The sequence below is a fragment of the Magnolia sinica genome, chromosome 12, assembly GCF_029962835.1.
Source record: "Magnolia sinica isolate HGM2019 chromosome 12, MsV1, whole genome shotgun sequence".
Taxonomy (NCBI): Eukaryota; Viridiplantae; Streptophyta; class Magnoliopsida; order Magnoliales; family Magnoliaceae; genus Magnolia; species Magnolia sinica.
In genome coordinates this window covers 44,488,705-44,498,289 of record NC_080584.1, presented here as the reverse complement: position 1 = coordinate 44,498,289, position 9,585 = coordinate 44,488,705, and the positions used below count along the sequence as shown (strand labels likewise).

General features: G+C 39.1%; 1 long non-coding RNA gene across 2 annotated transcripts; it reads left to right on the top strand.

The window, feature by feature from the left end:
* Positions 1-2,069: 2,069 nt before the first annotated feature.
* LOC131220467 (uncharacterized) lies at positions 2,070-4,699 on the top strand. Of its 2 annotated transcripts, XR_009158604.1 has the most exons (6): positions 2,070-2,172; positions 2,271-2,343; positions 3,668-3,898; positions 4,075-4,139; positions 4,247-4,367; positions 4,507-4,699. It is a non-coding gene; the product is annotated as an uncharacterized LOC131220467 (long non-coding RNA). The 2 variants fall into 2 exon arrangements; XR_009158605.1 differs by lacking the exon at positions 3,668-3,898 and having other exon boundaries at positions 4,507-4,669.
* Positions 4,700-9,585: the final 4,886 nt, after the last annotated feature.

Below are 9,585 nucleotides of genomic sequence, written 5' to 3'. Positions count from 1 at the left end.
AGCTTGGCTAGTGGATGTGTTAGTAGTTGTTTTGTGGCTGGTATATCTATCTATTTGTAGGGTGCTCTTCAATCTTTTTGTATTAGTTGCTTAAGTATGCTGAAAGCAACCCACAATATGTTGAATCCAGCATTTTCTTGGTCAAATTCCAACAACTTCAGGTATTTACCTAACAATAATAACAACCAAATTATGAAAGAGTTGATTGTATGAAAGAGTACTTGAAGAATCACTTTGTCATAAGCTCCTTTTTATTTTCTTTTTCAGGTTTAAGTAGCAATTTATGGCAGCAGTGGTAGTAGAACTTCTGTTTCTGAGGGCGTGGAAGCATCTACCATTTATATTCACTTTAAGGTAGCAGCAGCTATTTCAAGTTGACTGCTTCATGTACACACTAGCAGGATACCACATGCTAACCATGGGATGGATGCTTAAGTTATACTTTTCTTTTCCTTTTCTTTTTCCGTTAGCTATTTGAGCTGACTTTATTGTTGGTTGGTTTTTCCTTCACAATTAGCTTTTCTTTGTTGAGTTTATACATTGTATTGAGATCATGTTTCAGATTAATGAGATTTTTTCCCGCCATTTTTTATGATTTCTATAGCTAATTGATTACACGTGTGGATTGAGCAATTTTCTTACCTTGTACATTTCAGATCTCACTTCCACAAGGCACATTGGCACATGCAGGAAAGTAGAATTCAAAATTGTACTTTTGCAACTGTATGTAGCCAGGATAGGGTTTTACACTTCCAAAACTATTGAGTAGTGTTTATTGGTTGACCTTTCCAAGCTCTGAGTGATCCCATGACTAGTGAATTATCTTGTTGGTTTTATGATATTTATAAGCGGGAGTAGGATTCAATCTTGATATATCAAATTATTAATTATAATGTTAAAAAATGGATTATAAGTGGCAGTAGGATTCAATTTTATGATATTATGTTTTTGGCACCAAATATCAGTTTGTAAAGGCAATATTGACAGGTAAAAGAAAATCATTAAAATTGTTTATTTTTTTCTTCTATTTTATGTAATCAGCTAGGAGCCCTTATATCTTTTCCTTTTCTATATGAATAAAAGAAGTTCTTTCATAGTCTTTATCTCAACCATATTTATTCTTTGGTCTACTATTAACGGTAGGGATTTTATATTAGTATTGTTGTTTCTTAGTTGACTAAATCTTACACTTCTTCTCAGACAAAAGGAAAAAAAGTCTTCAAGAACCTCCCATTAATTGGAGTTTTTGCATCTCTTCGTTCTTTGTTATGAAGTATGTAAGATCCTCCTCGAAGAACCTGCACCACCGTGAATGGTCGCTCCGAAGTGGGATTTTATATTAGTATTGTTGTTTCTTAGTTGACTGAGTCTTACACTTCTTCTCACACAAAAGGAAAAAAAGTCTTCAAGAACCTCCCATTAATTGGAGTTTTTTCATCTTTTTGTTCTTTGTTATGAAGTATGTAAGATCCTCCTCGAAGAACCTGCACCACCGTGAATGGTCGCTCCGAAGTGGGGCGACCATTTTTACCTAGGGCATTCTCTTTGTCCCTAAAGGCAATACAACATTTCAGACTTTATCTTCTTATCAAAATCTTTACCTTTTACCCTTTTATTATAGGCTCGGGCGACTTTAACCTTCTTGGGCACTATGCTATCTAGAGCCCTTAATCGCATCTCATCTGATCCTTCTATCTCAACTAGCATGGCTTCTGTAAATTCGGCTAGAGTCAAGCCGATTTGGTATGCAACCCTTAAGGATGGCACAGTAACCTCCAAAGGTAATACTGCATCATGTCCATAACTTAGTACAAAGGGACTCGTCCTAATGCTAGTCCAAGGTGAATTCAGGTATGTATGGTCATCAGATGGGCCATGTGTACAAAGAAAGGATGGTTAGGAGAATTGATCAGTGGTCCACACTTGATGACTGGATTGGTCTGATTTGCAGGTACATTTTATGAAGTTGGATTGAGATCCTACTTTGATGGGTTGCCATAAGAGCACTTAAAAGCATTGCACTTAATGGAGACAGTTTCTAAATAATTATGTTTGTTCTAGGGCTAACTAGGGCTGATGAATGGAATGTCAACAAATGGGCATGGGAAGGGGCATTAAAAGTAATCAACAGAGGGGAGGAGTGCATTATCAAGCTTGAAGATAAGACAACAGGTTTAATAATATTTTAGTTACAATTAAGAGGAAAAGAAATTGATGCAGTCTTAAACAATACCATTATTTCTATTGAGCACATGGAATGTTTTAAGCAGGAGAGCTTTATGCTCGAGCATTTCTAAGAAACGGGGAGCCACATTTGGTGGAGCCTGTGATTGACAGCAGCAGGTTTGGTTCCGTTTGTTATTGGAACTAGGGTTAGTCTATGATATCTCAACACTCAATCAGATGAGAAAATTACAGTTTCCTCAATTATGTGTTTGCCTTAAGTTCAAATTATTGATATTGTAATAGGGTATGAGTTTTCATCTCTGGTTACTCTAATGCTGCTTTTTTATTTGGTTTCAATCCACCTCAGGTTGGTTTGTCATTTGCAAATGGCACATGTGTTTGTTGATTGAAATGGTCTCTTGTACGATTCTAGTATACTTTTCAAGAGATTAGACAATGAAATTAGTGTTGTCCTTGTTTTGTATTCACATTTTGTATGACTTGAGTCATTGATTTAATACATTATGAATAAGTTTACATTGGTTTCTTTCACAAACAAATTGACTGAATTTTTAGTAGATTTAAATTCATAACATCACTGGTATAATTTGGATTCATGTCGACTTTTTTAGCAGCTGTTGTTTTTCTTTTTTAAATCAAGTTTGAGGAGAGAAGCTCTCCTATGAAGGACATTGGAGCTGCTCACACGATCTGTGATTTTAGGTAAGTCTTGTGATTGGAAAATTGGAATTTCACTACTATTTTTACCCCAATCCCAATGTTACTCAGAATTAGAATTTCTATAATTGGCATTATTTTAGTGTTTGGATGACTTAGATGAGGCTTTGGGTTGGTCCGGACTGGATTAAGGTTTTTTTCAGATTAGACTTACGTAGACTTATATGGACTTGGATAGGATCTTAGGGTTTCATATAATCCATTCGATTCCAGTGCCATTAAACACTGGATAGGCCTCATTTTCTGTTCAATGTATCATCACATCACCATAGTGTTCTCTATTTACTTAAGAGAATGATCGCATATGTTCGGACATATGGTAATTATAACAGGATTTGAGCTATGTGGGGCCCATCATGTTAGGCCCATATCTCAAAATCCAGCCTAACCCATAACTCAAGTGGGCCACAACAAAGGGAATAATGAGGGAGATAAGAGATGAGACGTGCAAGATTCATGGTTCAGATTCCACATACACATCATAGGTGGGCTCCAAACAGCTACACTTCGATTGATGATTCCCCATCTACGTATATCAAAGGCTATCTCAAAACACATTCATTTAAGATCACCAGCCAGAAACCTGTGCAATCTACCATTAACCTCAATCATGCTACAACCAGCTGTTTAACTAATCCCTGCATCATTCATCAGCCCTTCATCATGGATTTTATATGATTTCATTAAGAAGGTTTTTGTTAGATTTGTGCTTTAGTAGGAGTTTAAAATAGAATTCCTGCTATGTTCTTGGAAATTGGTACAGGAAAAAAAGGCGGCGTGGACAGAGGACTAGACCATATCTTAAAGGAAGTGCTCGTGCCCAATTAGCATTTTTTGCAAGCTGAATACCCTATGTGTGCATCTGTAGCATGTAGCATTCTTTCTCTCCCTTTAAAATTTTTTTTAATAGGTTGCACAGTTTGATTTTCTTCTGCACAGTTGCAGTCAAACACCTATAGTCAATATAGCAGTAATTCCCTCTTAACTAATAAAGGTAATTTGGTGATTATGAAATGCTGATCTACCTGTCACTTTTGTAAATGTTAGTAAAGATGGCATCCACATTCCTTTCTTTTCATACTTCACCATGGTTTGACGATGAAAACAAATGAATTACTTCCTGAACATGTAGCATGAAAAGAAATGACATGTTTACCTGATCATCTGCAGATTACATGCATAGCCATGAAATCCTACCTGATCACCTAAGAAGAAGATGCCCATGAATTTTTGAGGTCAGTTGTTTAAACTATTTCTGGAGTTTATGCTGCATCCATCTGGACATATATTTTATCATTTCAAATGCATGTAATGATATCCTGTTAATGGGTGATTTTGGCAGGTATGTTATTGATACAATGCAATCTATATGCCTTAAGGAAGCTGGTGCAAATGTAACGGACCCTTTGGCAGGGGAAACTACTCTTATACAACTGATTTTTGAGGGTTACCTTCGATCTAAGGTATATCTATGGTCCTTGAGATCGAGAGCATTTTCATCAGATCTTAGTATTCTTTTTTAGTTTTAGTCATCGTGGTTTCTGCAACAAAATTTTGTATTGAGTACTGAATAGCTGCGGGAAACTTAAATGGTTATTGCAGATAAGGTGCATGAAATGCCAAGGCAAGTCTGAGAAGCATGAATGGATGATGGATCTAACTATTGAGATACATGGGGATATTGGAACTCTTGAAGAAGCACTTGCACAATTAACGGCTACTAAAATCTTGGATGGAGACAATAAAACCACTGTAGCAGGTTGGTTGGTGCTTGTCTGTTTTGACTTGAAGATGTATATTGCAGTCAATAGGTGCCAGGAATGACATAATGCCAATCATCATTGTCTAAACCTTAACCCGACTAATTAGGTATGGCTACATGAATCCTATTCCGCCATTCACTCGATCAAGGACCATATCGTCAGTTTAACTGTAGGTTAGCAAGTCTTTTCTCACACGCTCCACTCACATTCTTCTGAGCCTTCTTATTGCCTTTTTAAAGACTTGAACCAACTCTTTCCTAATAGGTACAGGAGAATCTTCCCATGGTCGGGCTGATTTTGCAGCAATGGACACAAAGAAGAGGGGGTGGGAAGGTGGGCCAGAAGCAACCAGTTCGTAGGAAGTCCATTGATACATTTGGGCAGAGAACGTCACAGTATAGAGGCGTTATAAGGTTGGTAAGAGCCCTCTTTCTCTCCTCTTATTTTTTGGTTGAGTTTTTTGAACAAAGGAATTGCATTTATTTACGATACGCGTCTGAAATGTTTTAAAGGGCTTTTTTTTTCTTTTGGCACTGGCGGTTTCTGTCTGTTGAAGATTTCTCCACTTCCGCAGGGGGTATTTTATAAGATAGAGAGACGAAGGGATAGAGGTAATGACACGAGAAAAAGAAGTAAAGAAATAGTTAGTTTTTCCTCTATTGCGATTTAGGTGCAACGTCTATCACCGCCCTCAGAGGCCCACAAGATGAGTGTTTCAATCATCGGAACCGTTCATTTTCTGGAATGTATGATAAATGAGCCAGATTAAGAAACTTACACAGAATGAGTGTTTGTGACTGTCCCTGTCTATTTTTGAGTTTAGTAAAATGAAAAAATGATTTTCAATTGGTTACATTTAACTCCAAAACCCAGGAAGTGGATTGCGTCATGTCCCCTCCTCGAAGATAATCCATCTAGACAGATCTCTGTGGGGCCCACCGTAATGTAAGGGTTTTATCCATGCTGTCCATTTTGCCCAATATGTGCCCAAAATTGAGAGGATGTAGATGGTTCCAACTGCATGAGGCCTCAATTCATTTTGCGCGACTCATGACCATCATCTGTCGCCACCAGTGGGCCCACATGCTGGATGTTACGATGATTGGAACCACCGATCTATTGTCTTGTTCTTCTATTTGTGTAATTATCTAGCATATAATACAAGTAGATTACATACACCACACTCTCTCTCTCTCTCATACAATGAACAAAGGGGTTTAAAATTGTTCTTAAAATTTCATCCTAAAATCTGACTGTTGGCAACATTAATAAGCATTCAAAACTGTTTCGAAAATTGTGCTTAAAATGTGACCATTGGCACCAAAACGGTTTAAAACCGTTCCTAAAATTTCGTTTCTAAAAATTGAAACAGTACCCGAAACGGTTCTGAACCGTTCTGTTTTTCGGCGATGCCTCATTTAGGAACGGTTTAAAACCGTTCCCGAAGCATTTAGGAACAGTTTTAAACCATTTCTAAATGATGATTTTGGTGTAGTGAGATTACTTAAAAACTAATAAAAATAAAGGTGGGAACTAGGGTGCCAAGGATCCACTTGTAGCAATTGGGAAGCTGCCTTGCATAATTTAAGGACACAACTATAATCAGAGTCCTATCTTATCCAGTTGGTAAGAAGAGATTTGTTAGATCTCTAAACTTCTCATGAATCTAATCATCAACAAATAAGATTGGTGAAGATTTGGAAGTGATTCCATCACCTAACCATGCCCAGGAGACTATGGCAAACAACGGCAATTTACCCATCTCACAGTCAGTCATGAGAGAATTGCGAAAGTTAGGAAGGGTTCTATCACTCAACCATGCCCAGGAGACAATGGTGAACAACAGGGCCGCCTAAGTTCACAATCTCAGAACATACTCAAAGCTATTGCAGATCTACTATAATTTGAGTCACAATAAACCATTAAAAACTTAAAGTATTCGTTAATAATCAAGCTAGAATCTATAAGAGTTCAATAACCATAAATCAATGCAAAGCTACCATCCAAATCATGGTACAAGCTTCACCTCTTAGCCCTAGCTAAGAGGTTTAGCCCAACATGAGTAGGCTAATTCTCAAAAAGAAAAGAGAGAGAGAGAGAGAAAAACTAAACAGAAAAGAAAACTCTAATCTCCCTCTCTCCTGTGCTTCACGTCCGAAAACTTAGATACCCCTCTCTCTTTCTCCTCTCTCCTTTTATAAGGAGCAAAGGGCAGTGGAATATGCATAAGAAGGTCGGTTCTTGCGTTGTGCATAAGTCTTATGCAGTGAAGAAAAAAAGGACGCAACTCCCTTGCGTTTAGAAACAATTTTGGGACGCTGACTGTTCGGCGGGGCCCCTAATCGATGATGTCTTAGAAATCCAGTCCATCCATTGTCTTCTCCTCAGAATTTTAACCAGATATGGAAAGTTTGGGTCGTCCATTGATGTGGCCCAGGGAAGCAATCCTGTTGTAATGACAGCTGACGGTCATTCTATTGATTGCTGTAGCGGGCATGTTTGCGTATATGATTACAAACAGTCAACTAGGGTATGACCTTCTCAATCTCATATTCATAATAGACGGTCCAGATCATCGATTTGATCATCAGTGGTGGGCCAAGACGATCTGGAACGTCCGGTTCTTCCTGACTGCGAAACAGAGCCAGCGCTTCTTGCGCTGGCTGTCGGTGGGGCCCACTCCTTCCGGTGTCTACAAAATCCACTCCATCCATTGGCTTCAGGATGAAAAACCATTTGGTTAGGCCAAGACCAGGTTGATTTCGGTGTGGCCCACAAGACTCTTCATTCCACCGTCCATCTTGCATTTAATCACGATCCACGTACGTACATGTTTATGGGGCAAAAGGGCCACCTAAGAGAGGGTTGTGGCTACCCTAAGGACGTAATGGACGGTCCAAATCATTATTCTAGGCACTGAGTGGACCCCACTAGCCAAAAATGGCAATCAGCGGTGAGGGCGTTGTGGCGTTAGAGATTTCTTTAAAGAAAGGGAAATTGATTGTACTAGCCTCGAAGTTTGGGCAAATTACCTAGAACGCTGCAACAACCCCATATATTCCCTAAAGGGCCTTCTGACAGCTTTTAGAGTTTGTTTCAGATGAAAATACCCCTGACCTTGATTCAGTAGTTGCACGGTTTTCTAAGGACTAAGAAGTTACTTAGTATTTAATGCTAGTAAAGTGATGTGTATGGAATCCTTTTGCGCGTGGGCAAGGACTAAACTCATGGGGCCCACATTGATGTTTGTGTATAATCCATGCCATCCATCCTTTTACCGTGTCATTTTAGGGTTAAGGCCTAAATATCAACCTGATCCAAAGCTCGTGTGGGTCACATAATAGAAAATAAAGGTGACAATGGAACCCATTGTTGAAACTTTTCAGGCTCACCGTGATGTTTGTTAGAAGTGGACACTACCCAAGTTAGGACTTTTTAGGCCCACGCCGAGTTGGCCGACAAGATGGACGGAACGGATCTCCCCATTGTTGGCCTCAAACTATTGTACCGATGGCTATCCTTTCATTTGGTAGTAAAGGAAGTGAACATGTAACAACCGTGACCTGACCCATATAACATGAGAACTACGACCCTCACCACATTACAATCACGATTCTTACCACATTACAACCATGACCCAGGTATGGGTCGTGGTTTTCATGAGGAAAGAGTCGTGGTTGTCATGAGGTAGGAGTGTGGTTGACCCATTTTTCTTTCTTTCCCAGTGTAAGTTGCGCACGAGAGAGGAAATCGGATTGAGTACTCAGTTGGGCCTACCTTAAATGTATGTGGTCTATCCACGCCATCCATCCATTTTTCCATCTAATTTAAGGGGTTGAGCCCAAAATTGAAGCATATCCAAAGATCAATTAGAGTATACCACGACCTTAATCTGTAGCCTTCGATCCATTTACACTACCTAAAATGGATCGTGGTTGTCATGGGTCGTAGTTGTCATGTTAGATGGGTCATGGTTGTTATGTTATATAGGTTGTAGTTATCATGGGTTGTGGTTGTCATGGTCGTGGTTGTCATGTTATGTGGGTTGTGGTTGTTATGTGGTAAGGGTCGTAGTTGTCATGGGTTGTGGTTGTCATGTTATATGGGTCGTGATTGTCATGTTAAATGGGTCATAGTTATCTTATTATATGGGTTGTGGTTCTCATGTTATATGGGTCGTGGTTGTCATGTTATATGTTAGATCTGTCTTATTTTTCATATCAAGCATTAAGAAGAACTCACCAAATGGATGAATGGTTTGGATATAACATATACCTCATGATCAGACACACATCACTTGCTGACTTTAATACAGCAGCTATATAGCTGGTGTGAGGTACACCAGCCAATCCGCTTCCTCTGATCCACGTCCATATCCGGGACGGAAATAGATTGGCTACTCCTCGCTGCTAACAGCCCCGTGGCTGGTGGTCGGTGCTCTGTGGGCCCACTATGATGTATGTGTTACATCCATTCCATTCATCCATTTTAACAGATTATTTTAGAGTTTTATACTAAAAATGAGAGGGATATAAATCTCAAGTGGACCACACCATAAGAAAACATTGGTAATTGGATAACCACTACCCATGATAATCACGACCCATATAACAGGATAACTGCGACCCATATAATATGACAACTGTGATCCATATAACCGCGACCCATATAACAGGATAACTGTGACCCAAATAATAGGACAACTGCGACCGCGACCCATATAACAGGATAATTGCAACCCATATAACAGGACAACTGCAATCCATACAACTGCGAACTATATAACAGGACAACTGCGACCTAAATAACAGGACAACCGCAACTGCGACCCATATAACAGAATAACCGCGACCCATATAACAGGACAATTGCGATCCATACAACTAAGACCCATATAACATGAAAACTATGATCCATA